We start from the raw sequence: 24,579 nt of genomic DNA, 5'->3' as shown, positions 1-24,579 counted from the left end.
GGGCTTTCCAGGGTCTCCAGGGCTAAGGTTACGCTGTATGAGTATTTCCACCTTCAGGGTCTACTCATACGGGCAGGAGTCAGGGAGAGGTCTAGGGATTCCTAGGAGGTCACTATCCCTTTCCCTTAGCTTTGAGGCCTAGACTCCAGTCTATTCCTTCTGTGTGGTATCTGGTCTTATCCCTTCCCCATTAGCCATGACCAGTGGAGTGCCTAGGGTATTTGGCACTCGGGGTGGGTACTTTCTCTGGTACCCCCCTTCCCCCTGCTGAAACCATAAGAAACTTTATTTCTACATTTAAATATGCAGACATATTTATTTAGTTTGAAATAACATTTTTTATTGCTAGTAAACAGAAAATTGCTGGTAAAGGAACATTTTAAGGGAATCTGTCACTATGAAAATACAATGTAAGCTTGGTATTAAGGAAGGTGTAGAAAAAACTGCAGTTTTTGCACAGCTTTTATATTTATTTTTACAGGTTCACCTGACGGGACGGATCATGTTATATTTTTATAGAGCGGGCTGGAGTTTTCACTGATGCCGATGCATCCTGCCCTGATAGCAGGGGCTTAGCTGACAGTGACAGCCAGACCTGTGCCACTGTTTGGACGGGCACAGCTCCTGCACCTGCCCAATCAGCCCGCCATACCTGTACACCGCTGGGACTCAAGTCACGTCCTGCAGTGCTGTACAGGTACGGCACTGGTATCCTACAGATTAATACACCTGGTCCTTTCCCATCCATATTTGGTCCCCTTGTAAATTTCTGACTCCTCAACACCCCTCCCCTATTGAAAATGCAAGGCAGCAAGGCCCTTAACTGAAAAAATACCTCTCTAGTCTGTCTAGTCTGCTGCTTCTTGCGTGCACACTGTTCTGCCACAGTGACTGTCTGCATCACTCCTAACTTCCACACACCACAGTGCCACTGTGACTATCTGCACCACACCTAACTGCCACACACCACAGTGCTTTTTGCAGACTCAGCTCGGCGGCAGTGTATCTGCAGACACACACTGTGACACACACAATACTGGTGAGGTAGTCACTTCACTAGAAGGCACAGGCCACACAGCACAGCAATTTTCTACTCAGGAACACTGGAGCAAGCAGCTACAAGGAAGATGGGAGGTTTTTCCATTTGGCCTGCGGCGAGCATACAAGTGAGATAGACGTGAGTGCGCTCCCTGGCTTATCAGAGCGCACATGCAGGGGCAGATTAAGTATATCATAGGCCAGGAGCTGTTTACCCATCTTGGGCCTCCTCTGTCCATTTGCCCCGACCGTCCCCTCTTTCGCGTTGTGCCATATTTAATTTTTTTTATGGCAAAATTATGGCAAAGAGAAAACTATGCCATGTATATAGTGTCGTTTCCCATTACCCCTGAGAATGCCAGGAATCTGGCAAACATTTTGGGGGCAATGTATGAAGCGATTTTAGAGGACGGCTATCGTCAGTGCTAAACCTAAACCATATAATCAATGCGATTAATCAATGAAAAGGAAGCAATAGAGGGACAAGTGGTGACAGTGCACAGAACCACTTCCCTGGTGCAGGAGTGAACACAGATACGATAGCTCGCCAGTGTTTAGTGGTCGGAGGACTTATAGAGTGGAATTACTATTGCAGATTATAGGATAAATGTAAATTGGGGGTTATCAGCCACGGGGGGGGGGGGCGTTTTTATTTAGGAGAACCTAATACCCTTAATTTATCTAGGTCAGATTTGTTGAATTGACGTCTATTGTATAACACCCCTAATAGTGTATAGCGTACAACACTCTGCAGTATACAGTGTAATACCCCACAGTAAACAGTATATAACACTGCCCAGTATACAGTACCCCATAGTATGCAATACACAGCATACAGAACCCCACAGTATGCAGTATAGCACCCTATAGTATACAGCACCCTACAGTATGCAGTATAACACCCTATAGTATACATCACCCCACAGTATGCAATATATAGTATAGCACCTCACAGTATGCAGTATAGCACCCTATAGTATACAGTACGCCACAGTATGCAGTAAAGCACCCTATAGTATACAGTACCTCACAGTATGCAATATATAGTATAGCACCCCACAGTATACAATGCCCCACAGTATATAGTACCCCACAGTATACAATACATAGTATAACACCCCACAGTATGCAGTATAGCATCCTATAGCATACAGTATAGCACCCCACAGTATACAGTAGAGCAGTATAGCACCCCACAGTATACAGCACCCTACAGTATACAGTATACAGCACCCCAGAGTATACAGCACCCCAGAGTATACAGTATACAGCACCACACAGTATACAGTATACAGCACCTCACAGTATACAGCACCCCACAGTATATAGCACCCCACAGTATACAGTACCCCAAGGTATACAGTACCCAACAGTATACAGTATACAGCACCCCACAGTATAATGCACCCCATAGTGTACAGCATACAGCATCCCACAGTATACAGCATCCCACAGTATACAGTAGAGCAGTATAGCACTCCACAATATACAGAACCCCACAGTATACAGTAGATCAGTACAGCACCCCACACTCTACAGTAACTTACAGTATAATAGCATAACAGCCCCGTCACCTTTTCCTGATGCAATCTTCACAGAAAAAAGCTCCAAAATTATGGCAAACTTCTCCTGCAGCAACACTCCTGATAGAGAGAAAGGACCTATGATTACCTCATAGCCATGTGAACAGTAATATCAATATGTTACTGGTCATGTGGTGATGATGTCATCAAAGGTCCTTTCTCCTAAGAGAATCACAGCTCTCCTTCCTTGCAAAGACATTGGGCCGGGTGCTGCTTCTCAGGCAGCACCCTCCTGTACAGCTGACAGCCTGACACCTGGGGCGTCCCCGCCCAGGCACGCCACTGCCTGTGACAGCCATCCCCTGTGATTTCACAGCCCTATAAAAGCCCTTTCCCATGCAGTCATAACCATTTCACTGTGAGCTGAGCATAAGGAGAGACGTGACAAGTATGAATGTGCTAGGGACAGTGTTGCAAAAAGCTATAAATAGGAGAATATTGGATAGTGAAAGTGCAGGGATAGTGCAGAGATAATGTAGGGAGATTTTAGGGAGTTTTTAGAAACTGGAGGGCAGCATAGGAAAACCATAGTGAAACTTCAGGGACAGTTTTTAGAAACTGAAGGACAGCATAGGGAAAGCATAGGGAGACTTCAGGGACAGTGCAGGTTGAGTGTAATCTCCATGTGCATCTTGCTGCCACAATCCCAGTTAATCTCTTATGTTACATATAGAATTATTTTGCCTCAGTATTAAAGGGTGGTCTAATATATTGCCATATGCATCTTGTTGAACTTCTGCGACAATCCCTGTTAATCTGTTAGTTTATACATATAATTACTGTGCCTCAGTATTAAAGCGCAGTCTAATTTATCGCTGTGTGCATCTTGTTGAACTGCTTCCTCTATTCCGTGTAGTCTGTTAGTTTATACATAGAATTACTGTGCCTCAATATTAAAGGGTGGTCTAATATATGGCCACGTGCATCTTGTTGAACTAATGCCTCTATACCAATTAATCTGTTGCTCTATACAAAGATTTACTGTGCCTCAGTGTTAAAGGGCAGTCTAATATAGTGTGCATCTTGTTGAACTGCTGACACAATCCCAGTTAATTTATTAGTTTATACATAAAATTACTGTGCCTAAATATTTAAGGGCAGTCTAATATATCACCATGTGCATCTTATTAAACTGCTACCACAATTCCCATTAATCTGTTAGTTTATACATAGAATTACTGTGCCTCAGTATTAAAGGGTGGTCTAATACAGTATATCACTACATTTATCAACTGCTGCCACATTCTTAGTTAATCCGTTACATTACTGATATAGTTACTGTACATTATGGCCAACATACAGTTACCTGGCCCTCCAAAAGGAGAGGCAATGGCAAAAATGTTGCTGTAGCCGGCAAAAGTAGGAGCAGAAGAAGGAGGGTTGGTAGCAGCTGCAGCAACAGTTCAACAACTCTCATTCAGTGGTTGTGTTTTGACCAACAATCCAGCTGGAATGGTTGACTCGCTCTTCAACATCATCTCAAGTGACAACAGATACACACAGCCAGGAATCAGTGGGTTCCTCTGACACCACATTTAGTTGACATGGCCCAGGAACTGCTTGTATGCCCTCATCTGTCCTGAACCTGCCTCTTGCTTTTGCTGTTCTTTCTGGTAGACAAATAATGCATGCCGCCGGCTTTGATCCACTTCTCAGCAACGAAGAGCTTTGTGAGGACAGTCAGCAGTTACAGGCTAGCCCAGACTTGAAGGAGAGGTCAGCTGCGGACTCCTCTAGTGAAGCTACTGAGGATAACATTTAGTATTAAAGCCTGATGCAGCAATCGCTGCATCTCCCACTGGCCAGCACTCTCCAGCAGTCAGGGCTCAACAACATCAGCAGAAGGAAGCTGTTATTCCTTCCTATGGACTTTAATGTCATCTACTGTATTGCTCCTGATGCTGCTCCTCCTATGCCTTGTCACTTATTTCAACAGCAATCGATCACTGAGGCGACTGCGAAAAGAAAACAGTATGCGTGCACTCATCCAGTGGCACAGAAGCTGAACCTTGTTCTCACCCTCTCCTCTAGACACAGTTCACAGTGGTCTGCCAGCATATCACCTATGCAAAGCTAGGTGTTTTCACACAGCTCTACACCTGTTCTGCCTTGTTGAACGAATACACACTGGGGAGGAACTGCTCCGCATCATCAATAAAGAAATCGAATACTGGCTGTCTCCTCACCAACTGGAGGCAAGAACCATGGTTACTGATAACGGGAAGAACATTTTGTCTGCACTTTGTCAAGGAGGGCTGACCCATGCGCCCTGCATGGCGCATGTATTCAATGTCATTGTCATCCGGTTCCTCACATCTTCCACTGAACTGCAAGAGCTGTTAAAAATGTCCAGGAAACTGTGCATGCACTTCAGCCACTCTTACCGTGCAAAACAAACCCTCCTCAAGCTGCAAAGGCAAAATGCTCTTCCCCAACATCGCCCGATATGCGACATATCCAGCCATTGGAACTCCATATGTTTGACCACCTGTACGAGCAGAGAAAGGCACTCAATGATTTCTTAATGCTGCAGACGGACAGGTATACACCCCAGTGCAACTTCTACATTAGTGTAGTGGCCCAGAGTGGCACTACCACTTGTACATTCCCATTGCTAGCCTGTTTACTGCTATTGTTTTGGTTTGCACCACCAACTCTACCACCACCTGTAAAATGTAATTTTGTTATATCCAAAACTGTCATGTTCATGTAATGTGCCTGGTTGTCCAGCAGGTGGGAGAGTACCTTTAGATACATAGAATGGAACTTACCATTCTATTCTCCCCTCTTTTGTGCAGTAGTGGGCTAGTCCTGTTTCCTACCAAGGGAGGGGTTGCAGAAAGCTGTATAGGCAGTTGAGTTTTAGAGCCCAAAGGGACCAGACATAGCATAGGGAGTGGAGAATTCCCCCTCCTCCTGCAGGAGCCAACTACAACTCCTTTCTTGCTACAGAGCCTAGCCCCAGGGAGCGATAGTATGCAGGTAGGAGCACTGTGACACAAACTATTAAGGCCGTGCTGAGGGATGCTGAGAAACTAATTGGCGAGGGGACAGAAGATGTGGCACCTCCATTTCATGGCCATTTGAGCCCCGAGGAGGAGGAGGACATAAACACCAATTAGGTGGTTTATTTGCCCAAGCGACAGGAGAGGAGAAGGAGGAGCAGGAGAAGCATGAGAAGCTGGAGAGCAACAATGAAGACGATGCAGAGGACCCCAACAGACTGTGACAGTATGCAGTGGAGATGGAGGCAGGGAGGCCCTCCGAGTCGCTTGCACAAATAGGCAGATGCATGCTGTCATGTTTATGTAGTGATAGCTGCATTGTCAGGATTCGACAGATGGCTGCTTCCTATGAGAGTCATCGCCCGTCCTCAGGAAGGTTTGACCAGGGGACCCTCTGTGCTCATGCTCCACTGCCATGACCAGCTCCATATGCAGCAACTTCAGTATCGAGTCTATGATGAGCAGTTTTCTTCAGCTGCCTACTGAAGAAACCACCCAGTAGCAGGACATGCAGCACAGCCTCAACCAGCAGGTGGTGGAATACTTGGACTGCATCCTATCAACCATCATCCAAGATCACCAGACTACTGGGAACTCATACTTGAAATATATCAGCAACTAGCAGAGTTTGCTATGGGCATGCTTTCCTGCTGGGCCAGTAGTGTAGCATCAGAGCGGGTCTTCAGTGCAGGAGAGGGTATAGTTACCCCTAAGAGAACACACCTTTCCTCCCCCTAAAGAGGAATCATTAATCAACCCGGATTTCCAGACGCCAGTGCCTGTCACCTCCTAAAAAACATCCCAAGCTGGCAGCAGTACCTTAGAGTAGCAAGCAGCGTGTTTGTAACGATCCTTTTCTTCCTGCAGGTAGTTAAGCAGAAGCTGTAAAAACCATATTTAATCCCCTGCCCGGTGCGTTTTTCTAGTCAGGCTTAAAGTCACGGAGGCAGCGGCCTCCTTGCTTCAAGTCACGGTAACCACGCCCCCTTGCCTGCCCCTTCTCTGTGATTGACAGAGCTTATGCACGACAGTTCGGCTAGCTTTCTTCCTTGTTGAAAAGAAATGATTTGAAATGTAAATGACCCAAACGGATGCAAATTGAGCAGTAGTGGGTCCAAAATATAGAAGAGATGCAAATATTTTATTACATTTTATCTCTGTTTTGGACCCACTCCTGGTTTTAGCTTATGATTACTGATCAAATACTGACCGTCTGAAAGAAGCTTTATGGATGCTCAAAATACAGGCTTCGTTTTTGGGGTCGCTACTTCAATCTTGGGGCAATACATGGTTGCAAGTCCACAGAGATAAATTAGACATAATGCTAACATTGACCTGTAATAGTGAGGAACAGTAAATCTACAGCTAACAAAAGGGATTAAAAAGCATGTGTTTGGACTGCCACAACATGCATTAAAATAAAAATAAAAATCGACTTTATTGGCGCTGTCTCCATTTCTTTATTTTGTTCCACTAAGAAGCCATTTGGACACAGCTCCTGCAGGGGAACACATGGGCTTTACTAAAGGTGGCTGTATGCTTTTGTTTTTGTTTAACAGAAGGAATTAGCTATGAATCTTAGTGCACTGCACAGTGATGTAGACAGCGATAAATTACAACTGCCTGTAATACTGACGCACAGTACCTACAGAATGGATTAACTATAAATGTGGGTGCACTGGAATGTAATGCACATCGCGATACACTCTTCCTATAATCTCCCTGCAGCTTAAGTTCCAAGCCTTCATACTGAGATTGGGCCACCAAGTGGGATTAATATGATTAGGCAGAGTGGCCTGGGTATACCTAATGTATCGTGATTACTTTGTAACAAATGTAATTTCTTGTCGAAATTTGGCGAATCGCCCAAATCGATTTATTCGAAACTTTGCTCATCTCTACAAATTAACAATTATTTATGTATGTACAGTATGTGAATGGAAAGTGAATTGGTTAGCTATGGTAAATAAAAGGAATCAAGATTGATCAATGCAACTTTCCAAAAGTTTGGAAAAAAGATGCAACCTAGAGATGAGCAAATGTCTTCAAATTCTTTTTGTGTTCAATTTGTCATGTTTTTTTTTTTTTTATTGATTTCTGTCCAAATTGATTCTATGTGAATTTAATATGATCCAATATGCCTAGAAATTCATACTGTATATGACATTCTGAGGTTTAAAACACCCTGTTATGCCTTTTCATATTCCAAAGCTTCCAAAAATTGTTCCTTATCGGGCGCAGATGGTGTTTAAACACAGTGTTAGGGGGGGAAAAACTGTGGCTTGTTGGGACAAAAAATTCAAAAATTAGATCCCTGCCCCTGTTTATACACACACATGTTCTGTGTCCCTACTGCTGTGGTTAACATGTAAATGTCACTGTATTCTATGCATTATATTAATGTACAGTATTATATGTCCCATAGGCTGTGTATAGAGAAAAAGTTGTGGGAGGTTTGCTATTGACTAGGCAGTGCTGGCACCACCTCTTCTTCTCTAGGATGAAGTTAACGTCATTCTAGTGTGAGCTGCAGACTCATACACAACAAACGAAGAGTACTGGCAGGGAATTCATCTAACCCTGTGGATTAGAAAAGCAAAAGTGATAACATATGTGCCAGTTCTTGATAAATAGTATAGACTCCAATGCAGGGTGTCAGAATCAGAAGTGATATCCACATTATCTGTGACAGAGAGGAGTGAGCCATCCAGTACAAAATCTAAAATAAAAATGGGGTGCCAGGGAGAACTGTCGCCTACTACTACTGGACAGATGGCTGCTGCTTCTACTACAGCCCACATTCTGGCTCTGGAATGATGAGGCCTAGGTCTTTTGTTTTGCACTCTTCCATTTTCCAGATATATTATTATAAAGCCTATAAATGAAAAGTCCCAGGTTTCCTATAAGTGAAAAGTCACAGGTTTCCTATAAGTGAAAAGTCACAGGTTTGGTACAGAGATAATTAAACGATACTAGCAAAATTGCAAGGGTTTTTTTCCCCTGTAATTTAAAGACAGAGGCACAATAAAATGTCCCTCCCCTCTACAAACACACTGCACACTGGTATTGACACACTGGTAATAATTCATTTTTGCATGGGTATAACAATGCAATTTTTGCAGTAAAATGTCTTTGAACTCCACAGTCTGTTGCAGTAATCATTCACTAACACAGGTATAACAATGCAATTTTGCGGTAAAATGTCTTTCAACTACAAGGTATGATGTGATAACATGTTCACTAAAATGGGTATAACAACAAAGTTTTTGTATGAATTATATTGGTTTCAACTTGGGCAACTGTTAGCCCGGTTTTAACGTATAACCAATGATTATATTTTAAATGGGTTGGCCACTTACTGGCAACTTGTGACCAATGTGTAGATAAGATGACTATATGCCACTTATTAATATAGTCTTTGTGATATTCTGTGCTGTTTGCTATATTTCATAAGCCATGTCCCCTTATTAGGTAAATCTTCTGTGCTGTCCATGAGTCTATAAGATGGGGGCTCATGGAGGGCCATGTGACCAGACTCCTCCATCCACACACACTGCATGTGCACTAAACTCCCAACAGTGAAGTGCAGATGGCAGGTTCAGTATATTTGAATGGGGGAGACATAATCAGCCATTTTATGGACAAGTCCTCTGTGTGGACAGCACAAATACATAAAATGGTGCAGAATATCAACAAAGGCTATATTGGTAAGTGCCATATCCAGAATGTGTTGAAGTCAACAGTATCCAGAATGTGGCCAACCCCTTTAAAGTATAACCTTTATATATATATACAGACGTGGACAAAATTGTTGGTACCCTTTGGTCAATGAAAGAAAAAGTCACAATGGTCACAGAAATAACTTTAATCTGACAAAAGTAATAATAAATTAAAATTCTATAAATGTTAACCAATGAAAGTCAGACATTGTTTTTCAACCATGCTTCAACAGAATTATGTAAAAAAATAAACTCATGAAACAGGCATGGACAAAAATGATGGTACCCCTAGAAAACACAGAACATAATGTGACCAAAGGGACATGTTAATTCAAGGTGTGTCCACTAATTAGCATCACAGGTGTCTACAACCTTGTAATCAGCCATTGGGCCTATATATATGGCTCCAGGTAATCACTGTGTTGTTTGGTGATATGGTGTGTACCACACTCGACATGGACCAGAGGAAGCAAAGGAAAGAGCTGTCTCAAGAGATCAGAAAGAAAATTATAGACAAGCATGTTAAAGGTAAAGGCTATAAGACCATCTCCAAGCAACTAGATGTTCCTGTGAGTACAGTTGCACATATTATTCATAAGTTTAAGATCCATGGGACTGTAGCCAACCTCCCTGGACGTGGCCGCAGGAGGAAAATTGATGACAAATCTAAGAGACGGATAATCCGAATGGTAACAAAAGAGCCTAGAAAGACTTCTAAAGAGATTCAAGGTGAACTTCATGCTCAAGGAACATCAGTGTCAGATCGCACCATCCGTCGTTGTTTGAGCCAAAGTGGACTACATGGGAGACGACCAAGGAGGACACCATTGTTGAAAACGAATCATAAAAAAGCAAGACTGGAATATGCCAAACTACATGTTGACAAGCCACAAAGCTTCTGGGAGAATGTCCTGTGGACAGATGAGACAAAAATCGAAGTTTTTGCCAAGGCACATCAGCTGTATGTTCACAGACGAAAAAATGAAGCATATCAAGAAAAGAACACTGTCCCTACTGTGAAACATGGAGGAGGCTCTGTTATGTTCTGGGGCTGCTTTGCTGCGTCTGGCACAGGGTGTCTTGAATCTGTGCAGGGTACAATGAAATCTCAAGACTATCAAGGAATTCTAGAGAGAAATGTACTAGCCAGTGTCAGAAAGCTTGGTCTCAGTCGCAGGTCATGGGTCTTGCAACAGGACAATGACCCAAAACACACCGCTAAAAACACCCAAGAATGGCTAAGAGGAAAAAATTGGACTATTCTAAAGTGGCCTTCTATGAGCCCTGACCTCAATCCTATTGAGCATCTTTGGAAGGAGCTGCAACATGCAGTCTGGAAAAGGCACCCTTCAAACCGGACACAACTGGAGCAGTTTGCTCATGAGGAGTGGGCCAAAATACCTGCTGAGAGGTGCAGATGTCTCATTGACAGTTACAGGAAGCGTTTGATTGCAGTGATTGCCTCAAAAGGTTGCGCAACAAAATATTAAGTTAGGGGTACCATCATTTTTGTCCATGCCTGTTTCATGAGTTTATTTTTTTACATAATTCTGTTGAAGCATGGTTGAAAAACAATGTCTGACTTTCATTGGTTAACATTTATAGAATTTTAATTTATTATTACTTTTGTCAGATTAAAGTTATTTCTGTGACCATTGTGACTTTTTCTTTCATTGACCAAAGGGTACCAACAATTTTGTCCACGTCTGTATATATATATATATATATATATATATTAAAACTGGGCTAACAGTTACCCTCTATTCTAATACTGACCATGGATTTGGCCTGGGGGCAGTATTCGAGACCCTGAAAATAGGTGTAAATCTGCCTGATATACAAATTGAATTCCTAATTAAGTCTATGGAATTCATTCTCAACAAAATGTTTTTAAATATTAGGGGTGCACTCGCTTTGCCAACATCTTCATGGGGTATTTTGAGTGCCAGTACGTTGCACAATCCCTGTGATTTCAATCCCTTACTGGAATATGCAAGAGCTTTATTGATAACCTGTACTTTATATGGTTAGGCACAGAACAGCAGGCCCTAGAATGTATGCAATATCTCAATTAGGGTTTAGCGAATCAAGCTTTGTATTCAAGATCTGAACTTGATTTGTTCAAAACTTTATGTGAATGCTGTATGGAGATTAGTCTCCGTACAGCATTCAAATGTATTGGCTCCAGCTAGGAAAATTCGTTATCACCGAAGTCTTGCAGGAATTTGGTGAATAACTTCAGACTTTGATTTTTAAGCTTGAAAACCATTTTCAAATTTGGATCCGGTCGGCTTTGGTACCGAGGTACTGGCCTATACCAAAGCTGACTTTGAATCCAAGTTTTAAAATGTTCTTTAAGTTTAAAAATCAATGGCCAAAATTATTCACCAAAGTCTCGCAAATTCACCTTCCCAGAACCCATACATTTTAATGACATACGGAGACGGAACTGAAGCTTGATTCTCCTAACACTAATCTCAATGCAAATGACTGGGGACTTCAGTCCAACCCCAACTTCTCCTACTCTAAAATTGAAATTTTGCACTTGAAGATATTAAAAAGTCCTGATCAACCTATTCTTACCAGAACCTTTTTTTTAAGTGTGGATTTTAAAGGGGTTGTCCGGGTTCAGAGCTGAACCCAGACATACCTCCATTTTCACCCCAGCAGCCCCCCTGACATGAGCATGACAGTTCATGCTCCGATGCTCTCCTTTGCCCTGCGCTAAATTGCGCAGGGCGAAGGCATTTTTTTGGAGATCCGGTGACGTACCGGGGCTCTCCATGGGGCTGCCAGGAACCCCGGTGACGTCACTGGCACTGATGGGCAGGATTTAGCTCTGCCCTAGCCAGTAAAATGGCTAGGGCAGAGCTAAAGCCCGCCCCTCAGAGCCGGTGACGTCACCGATCATACTGCCGGGTGGAAGTTACCGCCCGGCAGTGTGTTATTGAAAACAAAAGAGCCTGTGCCCTGCACAATTTAGCACAGGGAAAGGGAGTGCATCAGAGCATGAGATGCTCAAATGCTAGCCTCAGGAGGGCTGTCTGGGTGAAAATAAGGGTATGTCCGGGTTCAGCTCTGAACCCCGACAACCCCTTTAACAGCTACATACAGTATAGTAGTGGCTATTACTCTCCATGGCTAAAGAATGACCCATATGGGCGGTTTAAAAGAATTGGGAAGAACTGCACCAGCCATTTGGATTTTAAAATTCAATCTAAGATCATTGAAAAAAGATTTCTAGCAAGAGGCCACCCTAAAAGCATTGTGACCTCATAAAGTAAAGGGTCTTTCCCAGGCCGACAGATTTCATTCCAATAAATCGGCCACCCAATTTCAGGATTTTCAGTTTATTTCTACCTACAATCCAGTAGCTCAAGCAGATTCTACACAAACATTGGTCTATTTTTCTCAGTGACCCTGTTCTCAAAACAATAGTAACATTTAGTAGGGCTTACTCGCCCCAATGCCCTCAATCCAGAGACTGAGGATACAGCTACTTCTAGTGATGCTACTGCTGGCTGCGTGAAGTGCATCAGTTCCAGATATACATGCTGTGAAACCATCATTGATGGATAAATAAACTTTACATCACATACAGATGTAGTAGCCAAGCTAAAACTGACTCCGCTAAAAAATGTCAGTGTTATCTTGTGACAAAATCCATTGAAATCCATTAAAAAAGTCAATTAATATTTTTTTGCCATTGTTTAACGCGCTAACCATCAAGTTTAGCTTGGCTAAATCTGTACCACTGGTGAAAAATAAAGCATCAAACAGTTTGTCAACTGTTCTAGTGAATGTTTCAGAGAGAATCAAGAGCACTCCCGCGCTCCCATACAAAAAATCCACCAACCTCCAGTTAGAGGTCCGCTGCACAGTGTATATAACGGGCTTTGCTGCTGCCGCCCAGGGTACAAAATTGATAGAATGTAGTTACCTTACGGTATAAACTTACACTGGCGCTGGTAGGTAGAAATATAACAGATTGAGTACAGTGCATGTATGGTAGAGATGGCCTTGCGGTTCGCCCGGTGGTCGTTTCGCGGCAAGCTTTGCTCATTCGCAGTTTGCTGAACAAGCGAACATCAACCCTGTTACAAATCTTTGTGTCATCAGCAAAAAGACACACCTTATCATTGAGGCCTTCTGAAATTTTGCTGATAAAGATATTAAACAATATGGGTCCCAGAACAGATCCCTGAGGTACCCCACTGGTAACAAGACCTTGGTCTGAATATACTCCATTGACTACAACCCTCTGTTGCCTGTCCCTCAGCCACTGCCTAATCCATTCAACAATATGGGAGTCCAAGCCCAAAGACTGCACTTTATTGATAAGCCTTCAACGTGGGACAGTATCAAAAGCCTTACTAAAGTCTAGATAAGTGATGTCTACTGCACCTCCTCCATCTATTATTTTAGTCACCCAATCAAAAAACTCAATAAGAATAGTTTGACATGATCTCCCTGAAGTAACCCCATGCTGTTTTTCATCTTTCAATCCATGGGATTTTAGATGTTCCACAATCCTCTCCTTAAGAATGCTTTCCATTAATTTCCCCACTATTGATGTCAGGCTTACTGGCCTATAGTTGCCCGATTCCTCCCTACTACCTTCCTTGTGAATGGGCACAACATTTGCTAATTTCCAATCTTCTGGGATGACTCCTGTTGCCAGTGATTGGTTAAATAAATCTGTTAATGGCTTTGCTAGTTCACCGCTGAGCCTTTTAATAGCTTTGGATGTATACCATCAGGCCCCTGTGACTTATTTGTATTAATTTTAGACAGTTTACTTCCTCTGTAAAGACACATGCATCAAAAGATTCATTAGTCTTCTTTCCTAACTGAGGTCCTTCTTAATTTTCCTTTGTAAAAATTGAACAGAAGTATTCATTGAGGCAGTCAGCTAATTCTTTATCTTCTTCCATATACCTTCCTTCTTTTGTTTTTAATTTGGTAATTCCTTGTTTTAGTTTCCTTTTTTCATTTATGTATCTGAAGAATGCCTTATCGCCTTTTTTCCCTGACTGAGCTAATTTCTCTTCTGCCTGTGCTTTAAAAGCTCTTATAACTTGTTTGGCCTCTCTCTGCCTAATCTTATAAATTTGTCTGTCATCCTCGTTTTTTTTTGTTTGTTTTTTTATAATTCCAAAATGCTATCTTTTTGTTTTTAATGATTTTGGCCACTTCTGCTGAGTACCACAGTAGTCTCTTCCTTTTTTTGCTTTTACTGACAAGCCTAATGCACTTTTCTGTTGCCTTCAATAGTGCCACTTTTAAGTAGTCCCATTTCTCCTGGACTCCAATGAAACTGTTCCAGTCTGATAGGGACTCATATACCACTAATCTAATTTTAGAAAAGTCTGTTTTTCTAAAATCTAAAACTTTTGTTTTTGTGTGGTCTGACTCAGTCACTGTACTTATAGTAAACCACACTGACTGGTGATCACTTGATCCCAAGCTTTCCCCTACAGTAATATCAGATACCAAATTCCCAGTTGTGAATACTAAATCTAAAATGGCCTCCTTCCGGGTTGGCTCCTCCACTACTTGCTGTAGAGATAATCCCAGTAGGGAATTTAGAATATCTGTACTCCTGGCAGAACTAGCAATTTTGGTTTTCCAGTTTGCATCTGGAAGATTGAAGTCTCCCATAATGATAACTTCCCCCTTCAATGTCATTTTAGCTATTTCCTCAACTAGTAGATCATCAAATTCTTTGATTTGGCTAGGTGGTCTATATATCACACCTACACGAGTTACCTTATGATTATCAAGCTGCAAGGTAACCCAAACTGACTCTAAATTGTTCTCGCTAACTTGTATCAAATTAGATTTTATGCCACCCCTCCCCCCTTCTTGCCTTCTCTGTCTTTCCTGTATAGAGAGAACCCTGGTATTGATATATCCCAGTCATTACTCCCCTTGAACCACGTCTCAGTAACAGCCACTACATCTATATTCTCAGATGCCATTATAGCCTCAAGTTCATTGATCTTATTCCCTAGACTGCAAGCATTTGTAGACAAGACTCTGAGCTTGTCATTTCTTAACCTTTGTGCTACTGGCCTCTTCTGGCATTGTTCCGGGGGGCAGTTGGACTGCTGGATTATCACTATTTTGCCCCCCTTTCCTAGTTAAAATGCTTCTTAGCAAATACTTGGAACTGTTCACCGAGGACATTCGTTTTCTTGAGAGAAAGATGCAAACCATCTTTCTTGTACAGTTCTTTTCCATTCCAACAAGAGCTAGCATGAGACACAAAGCCAAACCCTTGGTTCCGACACCATTCACCAAGCCATACATTGAATTCATTAATGTGCATCTTCCTGTCATGCTGAAGGTTATGCACAGGAAAAACTGCAGAAAATGAAACAGTTTATGCAACCTCCCGTTTTTCCTTTCCAAGTGTGTGAAAAGCTTCTTTCACCTTTGAAACCTCATTGCAAGCCAGATCGTTTGTCCCAAGATGGAGAATAACATCCACTTCCCTTTCCTGCTTTGCTTGCCTAACAATATTAAGGATCCGTCGTCTATCCCTGCTAGCGGTAGCACCAGGGAGACATCTCACAACACCATTCTCCTCAAACTTCACACCTCTTATGATGGAATCGCCCACCAACAGCTGCTTACTATCAATCCTCACCTTCTCCTTTTTGTCTTTGGCTGCAGTCTGACATACTTTAGGCATGGGAGATGATTGTTTCTCACCCACTGTGCTTGAGCCACCCTCCATGTTGCTCTTGCACTCTGAAAGTGCTGCAAATGAATTATGGAGAGCCACAGACTGTGGGACATGCCTTCAATCCACAACTGTCAGTCTACCAGAACCTACAGTAACCCATCTTCCATTTCTAGGGGGCCTCTGTGGCAGTGGCATTGCAATGTTCTCAGCCTGAGTTTGTTTAGTGGTTAATTTAAAAATCTCATATTTCAAAAAGGTAATTTCCTGCTGCATTATGGAGAGCTGTCTACAGATCAGACAGTATCCAAACCTCTGAAGAGTGGAACCTGAAATAAAAGCACAACAATTCCTGCACAGAACCAGGTCTGCCATTGTAAAGAGGGGAAAGATTTTAAACAAACGAATCTTACTTGTTTAGATTGTATCCACCTCCAGATTACCTCCTGAGTATCTCCTGAATATCTCCAATGCTCTTGTAGATCAGCTCTTGGTAAAGCAGTCTTGGAAAAGCAGCAAGCTATAATCCGCCTAATCCACCCACAGCGAACTTGCGGTTCATGAACATTTGACCACGTTCGCGATGTTCGGCCATCACTAATGTACGGCATGAGACATCACCACTGCAGGCCTGGCAAAGACTACTGGAGTGGCAAGGCTGGAGCAGTGAAGAGTTGAACAATTAAGCTATGGTTGTTTTTTTTTATGTTATTTCCTGCTTAAGCCAATTTCTTACAGGTACCAGATAACCAACCCCTATGTAATAAATCATACAGACTTTTATACCAGAATCATACTAATACAGTGTTTGCCTTCAGAACTGCCTTAATTCTACGTGGTATTGATTCAACAAGGTGCTGATAGCATTCTTTAGAAATGTTGGCCCATATTGATAGGATAGCATCTTGCAGTTGATGGAGATTTGAGGGATGCACATCTAGGGCACGAAGCTCCCGTTCCACCACATCCCAAAGATGCTCTATTGGGTTGAAATCTGGTGACTGTGGGGGCCATTTTAGTACAGTGAACTCATTGTCATGTTCAAGAAACCAATTTGAAATGATTCAAGCTTTGTGACATGGTGCATTATCCTGCTGGAAGTAGCCATCCGAGGATGGGTACATGGTGGTGATGAAGGGATGGACATGGTCAGAAACAATGCTCAAGTAGCCCGTGGCATTTAAACGATGGCCAATTGGCACTAAGGGGCCTAAAGTGTGCCCAGAAAACATCCACCACACCATTACACCACCACCACTAGCCTGCACAGTGGTAACAAGGCATGATGGATACATGTTCTCATTCTGTTTACACCAAATTCGGACTCTACCAGAAATCGAGACTCATCCGACCAGGTAACATTTTTCCAGTCTTCAATAGTCCAATTTTGGTGAGCTTGTGCAAATTGTAGCCTTTTTTTCCTATTTGTAGTGGAGATGAGTGGTACCTGGTGGGGTCTTCTGCTGTTGTAGCCCATCCACCTCAAGGTTTTGTGTGTTGTGGCTTCACAAATGCTTTTCTGCATACCTTGGTTGTAACGAGTGGTTATTTCAGTCAACGTTGCTCTTCTATCAGCTTGAATCAGTCGGCCCATTCTCCTCTTACCTCTAGCATCAACAAGGCATTTTCGCCCACAGGACTACCGCATACTGGATGTTTTTCCCTTTTCACACCATTCTTTGTAAACCCTAGAAATGGTTGTGTGTGAAAATCCCAGTAACTGAGCAGATTGTGAAATACTCAGACCGGCCTGTCTGGCACCAACAACCATGCCACACTCAAAGTTGCTTAAATCACCTTTCTTTCCCATTCTGACATTCAGTTTGGAGTTCAGGAGATTGTCTTGACCAGGACCACAACCCTACATGCATTGAACCAACTGCCATGTGATTGGTTGACTAGATAATCGCATTAATGAGAAATAGAACAGGTGTTCCTAATAATTCTTTAGGTGAGTGTATATACCTGCAAACATAACCTTTGCCTCAAAGTTTAAATTCAATGTACAAAGAGCGTTGTGTCAATAAACTAGAAAGAGCAAGTGAAGTATAGCTATCGTGCACTGGAAAGTTTCCAAATCGGTAGCACATGGACATGACACTGTAACTATTGTTCAGATAGATAGATGGAACATTAATGTCCATGATCTTCAAAAAATTTCCTCCTAACATACATAAAGTAGATATCTGGTAGTTAAGCATCGTGAATGAATATCTGCAAAGCTTATCCTATTGTCTCGATGCCTAAAGTTTGACAAGTGTTTCACTCTGCTGTCAGTAGCTGATATGGCAGTCCTAATCATTACATTAAAGGGGTTTTCAGGGAGTACAATATTAATTTATAGGATAGATCATGAATTTCAGATCAATGGAGGTCCGACTCCTGGCACTCCCACTGATCAGCTGTTTGAAAGGACCACAGTGCTCATCAGAGCCCCGTGGCCTCCTCACAGCATACCTATCACAGCGCCTTACATCATATAGTGGCTGTGCTTGGTATTACAGCTCAGGACTATTCACTATATGTGAGTAAAATAAATAATTACACATAGGCCACATGACCACTGAACATTATATCACCGGCCTAGGAAGAGCACTGAGTGGTGCACTGCAGCCTCCTTAAACAGCTGATCTGCAGGAACGTAGGGAGGTGGACCCCCATCGCCATCAATATTTACTCCAGGAAAACCCCTTTAACATAAAATGGCTGGTGTAATTGGCTCATCTGACAAAATCTGACTTTTAAAATCTGCTGTTCATGGAATTTGGGGACTATCCATTAGGAAGATGTTGATCTCAGGGGTATTGGGGTCCAGTTAATGGAATCAAGTTTTCCAAAACCTTCACAATAGTGTGGTGTAATGTTCCGTGCAGGCAAACTGATATATTGTGTTATGTCTGGTGCAGGGCTGGAGGAGGCAATGCATGGCACAGGGATTCTTTTTTTGTGTGTGTCTGTGCCATGTACCACTCCCTTGTGGTTTTTCAATAAACATACCACAGAGTATCGGTTTTGCCTGGTACGTTACTTTAAAAAATCTCTTCAGTTAGACCTAACAACTATCTGTCAGACAAACAAGCATTGAAAAAAGGAAACACATTCCCAGTAGAATCCAGAAAACAGTGATGGTGCAGAAATACTGGTGATGCTATGGGAGCAAGAAGATCAACTACCGGAGCCCGCTGTGGTCGGGCTGTTTCTCAAACATGATCAGGTTCACACTCTGTAAAAATGGTTCCCAAATGAATAATTACAATAGTAAAGTCAAACATCTTGTAGCTAGTACTAATGCAGTAACACTAATCATGGGATATTTTCTTTCCCGCATTGTATACTGTAATTAGGATATATAATAAGTCAGTACATCTCAATATTCCTAATGCTTGCACAATAACAGTAGTTATGAATTAATGTTGTGTGGCATCTATATACTGATGTACATCGGCAGTAGCATCTAAGGATCTACTTCACAGCTCCCAGTTTTGTTCTAGGGTTTTGTGCTTTTTAATTATTAGTGGATCCCAAATTGAGAAGTAAAAATGAAGCTGAACTCAGGCTTCAGCATTTGTAGACGAATGTCATCATTTCTGCAATTGTGAAATAACAGACCATCAGAAATGAGGCCAGATGAAGGACTCTGTATTTAAGACTACTTACAGTCAGTAACAGTATGCAAACAGCATACAATCGATCAGCTAATTGGTGAGAATGTGGACAGGTGTCATTCACACATTTAAAGAAGTAGTTTTAATGATGAAAATCCTCAGAGATTGTAGATTATCTAATCTCCAATGGCTCAATTACTGTACAGGAAATAAACAGATGTGCTTAAATCTGAAAAATATACTCTATTTTCAGACAGAACAGATTACTTTACCATAGCACTTTGCGTATTTGTCTCCAGGCTGTCTATTTAGATAGAAAGAAGCCAAAGAGGATGTAGTGTAGAGTTTTTTATTATCTGATCATAACCTACTAGAGATAATTCTCTCCAATACAGCACAAAGCAGTTTCCGTGCTGCATTCTTCATATATTTTAATATATGCTCATGCCGTATATTGTTACATAGCCATAAGCATTTGTTTTTTCAGACGTGCAGAAGGGGAATAATGATGTAGCAATCACCAGAGATTATGCATTGTTTTTTTTTTACCCTTGACGGAGTCATTTTCAGTGTTGAGACAATCTTTTCTGTTTGCTTGCTTCCTTCTATATGCAGAACGCGCAGAATACATGTATCACCACAGAGTTGTTTCTTATGTTGTGATTTTCATGTCCCTTTTACTAGATTACAATGTGCTATCTATGGTAAGGCAGTTACACAGAACTGCTCCTGAGACTAAGAGCACATCATAAATCACAGATACTGTACAGCGGTAGAATCCTAGTATTATATACGCTGTTATCACTCATCCATGCTTAGTCTATGAGAATGTCATAAAAATAAGCTTTGTATGAATCAGTCACACATAAACCTACAAACTAAAGTTATGCAAGTAACTTACTGGATGTCATACACGTTTCTTCTATAAAATCCTAGCTAGATATTAGATCACAGCAGTCTGATGTAATTATGCAACAGTTTCTATCACATTTGCGGTTGGTTCAGACAGTTTTTTGGAGGAGGTATTGGGGCAGATTTCCCTACAGGTTTTTTTAGCCAAAGCTAGAAGGGGATAATTCAGGAAGAAGTATTAATCCTCCCTTTATATTTCCAAGTTCTTTTGAATTCAGTTTTGACTATGGCTGAAAAACCTGCAGTAAAATCTGCCTCAAAACCTCCTCCAAAGGAAACTCCTTGTGACCCTACCCTTGCTGACCTCCTTTGTGTCTGTGTCTCTGTCCATGGTGCTGATTCTACCCGCTTACATCATATGGCTGCGTCAGTAGTTGTTCAATCCAAATTCTACTAGTTCACTTTACGGAGGCTGGGTTCACATCACCGTTTCATTTTCCGTTCTTCTGATCCTGCGTGCAGTACTTTTTTCCTGTCTAAAAAAAACTCAGACAGAAGTGGCTCAAACAGATGCCAAATGTGCATAACTGATGCACAGGATCCGTTTTTTTCTACAGGATTCAGTATTTATTTATTTTTTTCCTGTACTTTTAATGGATCAGAAGAACGGAAAATGAAACTGTGATGTGAACCCAGCCTGGCTGGCCCCCTGCACTCAAGGAATCCATGTGTTTCTCGGTGTGATTATGTTTGGTACTACACAGTATACATCCCTCTGCACTCTCTACATGTCTCCCTCTCCTTATAAGTTACTGTACATCCCCTGAATTGTATATCCTTCGTCTACTGATATCTTACCTCTTTCATTCATTCATCCTCCTCTAAAGGCTTTGTGCGGTAATTTGCCTCTGTCATACAATGGTACTGGCTGTAACCCTCTCTATGCCGCTGGTCACTTTTGTTAATGGTATTCTGCACTTGCTATACTCTCTTAACTCTTTCCTGTTCTCTTTGCTTCAACTTCTACTGTTCACCACTCTTCACCTCTTTAAGATATTATAATGAACCCTGGGTTATAATCCCTTATATTGGTTTCTTAACTCTTTCTCTTCCTCCTCATTACAATTTTTACTACTCCCTAGTCTTTATTTCTCTAGATGTTATCATACATTGCCTGCCACAGATGTGCTGTTGTCTTCTCCACCTTTTATCTTATTCTGTACTGTTTCCACTATTACTACTCTTCAGTCTTTATTTCTCTAGATGTTATCATACATTACCTACCACTAACTGTTCTGTTGTCTCCTCCACCTTTTATCATCCTCTGTACTACTTCTACAATTACTACTCCCTAGTCTTTATTCCTCTAGATGTTATTATACATTACATACCACTGATTGTTCTGTTGTCTCCTCCACCTTTTATCTTACTCTGTACTGTTTCCACTATTACTACTCTTCAATCATTATTTCTGTAGATGTTATTATACATTACATGCCCCTGATTGTTCTGTTGTCTTCTCCACCCTTTATCGTCCTCTGCACTACTTCTATTACTATTACTACTCCCCCGCCTTTATTTCTCTAGATGTTATTATACATTACATACCACTGATTGTTCTGTTGTCTTCTCCACCTTTTATCGTCCTCTGTACTACTTCTATTACTATTTCCCAGTCTTCTTTACAGAGAGTGCATCCTCTGCCCCTGTATCATACAGAGAATAGTATATTGGATCCTTACCTCTTGAAGTCTTTGTCTGTCAGGTCCTTTAGTCCTAAGGTGACACTTGTTAGCTTTCCCTTAATCTCAGTCTGCTCCACAGCTCCAAAGGCTTCAGTTGCTCTTTTTAAGAAGGGGGAGTGACCGGGACTTCTGTGCTCGGACGTCAAAGCTCTGGGAAGAATCGTCCACCCATATGGAGATCTCATTGAACACTCAGTGCAGTGATTTTTCTTTTCCTCCTTGCTAAATACCAGGTAATCCTCTATTAGCTCAGTACAATATGGAATTGCCTCTGGTCTTTTGCAAATAGCTTCATTTAGCTGTAATATGTGATTGAGGTTTAAGCTGGGGTCAGATCATTAACTGCACCCATGTGTCAAACTTCCGTCATCAGGTGCTATTTCAGGCTGTTTTTTTGTACAATCCACCAGGAAGGCTTAAATTCTGCAAACAGCAAAAGCAAATAAAAAGATAACTGTGCTGCTTAATATGCAAATACTGGCTGCAGTAATAAGGTTATATGGCAGCTCTCATTGCTGAGTGCACAGCAATCATTTGCTTTTAGTTACTGTAACTAGAGATGGCCTTACGGTTTGCCTGGCGGTCGTTTAGCTGCAAACTTTGCGCGTTCACGATTTGCCGAACATGCGAACATATGGCGATGTCAGCCGGCGCCTTATTCTTTTGCATTGCGACGAACTTTGACCTATGACACATCCATTAGGTGGGACAGGACAGCCAATTGAGATGTTTCAGCACATGGACATACCCCCACCCTATAAAAAAAAGCTGATCTGGCAGCCATTTTACATTCTGTGTTTTGCCAGTGTAGGGAGAGGTTGCTTTGAGGAGCAGGGACAGGCTGTTAGGGACACCAAACGCTAGCTAATAGGGCCACAAAAGTCCTTTTAAGGACTGGTATAGGTGTGCTATCAATAGGTGTGATATTCTGAGGGGTGTTATATACCTATAGTATACTTTCTAACATAGAAAGTATATAATAGTGCATTTGTATTGTGCAGCAGTTGTGTGTGGTTCTGCTGCGATACCGCAGCTATATAGAGGGACAAATGCTATTGGAACAACTAATTGCAATGGATGTGATATACCTGTTGCCCCCCAAAAAACGGGTTGAGGGGTGTGATATACCTTCTTCCACAAAATACTGATAAGGGCTGCGATATACCTGTTGCCCCAAATAAACAGGGTGGTGTGATATAATTGTTGTCGCAAAAAAAATAATTGAGGGGTGTGATATACCTACTTTCACGAAATACTGATTAAAGAATTTGATATACCTTCTTCCACCAAATATTGATTGAGGGCTGCGATATCAAATATTGATTGAAACCTGCGATATACCTGCTTCAACAAAATACTGATTAAGGGGTTTGATATACCTGCTTCCACCAAATAGTGATTGAGGCCTGCGATATGCCTGCTTCCACAAAATACCAATTAAGGGATTCGATATACCTGTTTCCACTAAACATTGATTGAGGCCTGAGATATACCTGCTTCCACAAAATACTGATTAAGGGGTCCGATATACCTGTTTCCACCAAATATCGATTGAGGCCTGTGATATACCTGCTTCCACAAAATACTGATTAAGGGGTTTGATATACCTGCTTCCACCAAATATTGATTGAGGCCTGCGATATACATGCTTCCACAAAATACTGATTAAGGGGTTCGATATACCTGTTTCAACCAAATATTAATTGAGGCCTGAGACACAACTGCTTCCACAAAATACTGATTAAGGGGTTCGATATACCTGTTTCCTCCAAATATTGATTGAGGCTTGCGATATACCTGCTTCCACAAAATAATGATAAAGGGGTTTGATATACATGCTTCTATCAAATATTGATTGAGGCTTCCAATATACCTGCTTTCACAAAATACTGATTGAGGGGTTTGATATACCTGCTTCCACCAAATATTGATTGAGGCCTGCAATATACCTTATTCCACAAATACTGCTCTTTTCTAGGGACTTAGGCACAGGGTCATTTTGAAAATGACAGGCAGAGGAAGAGATAGGCCATTCTGCAGGGGTAGTAGGAGTCAGGCAGGTGCACCAGGCCGAAGCCTAAATGGGAAGTTGGAGAAGTAACGTGCAATTACCTACCAGAGTAGGTTCAGTGGCTCTCTGCTGTGTGCACCCCTAAATACACCACCACTATAGCCCCTCCACTCAAGTCAGAGGACTTATTTTCTCATCCATTCCCAGACCTTACCGATGCGCAGCCATCAGATGAGGAAGAGGAGAAAGAGGAGGTAGCAACGGCCGCCACCCAGCGGTCTGACAACAGTACCCAGATCAGCCCCCAGATCAGTCCAAGGAGGGAGGTCTGTG

At 42.0% G+C, this 24,579-nt stretch overlaps 1 protein-coding gene across 1 annotated transcript in view; it reads right to left on the bottom strand.

Annotated features, from left to right (window-relative positions):
• FAM237A (family with sequence similarity 237 member A) overlaps positions 1-22,290 on the bottom strand; it is a 66,521-nt gene extending 44,231 nt beyond the window's left edge. The window contains exon 1 of the mRNA XM_044304908.1: positions 22,233-22,290. The gene's annotated coding sequence lies outside the window, so the exon portion shown is untranslated. The remainder of the gene's footprint in view (positions 1-22,232) is intronic.
• Between the last annotated feature and the right edge of the window lie 2,289 nt (positions 22,291-24,579).

Source organism: Bufo gargarizans, chromosome 8, assembly GCF_014858855.1.
Source record: "Bufo gargarizans isolate SCDJY-AF-19 chromosome 8, ASM1485885v1, whole genome shotgun sequence".
NCBI lineage: Eukaryota > Metazoa > Chordata > Amphibia > Anura > Bufonidae > Bufo > Bufo gargarizans.
The sequence above is the reverse complement of the archived record's forward strand: the minus strand, read 5'-3'. Positions and strand labels throughout refer to the sequence as shown.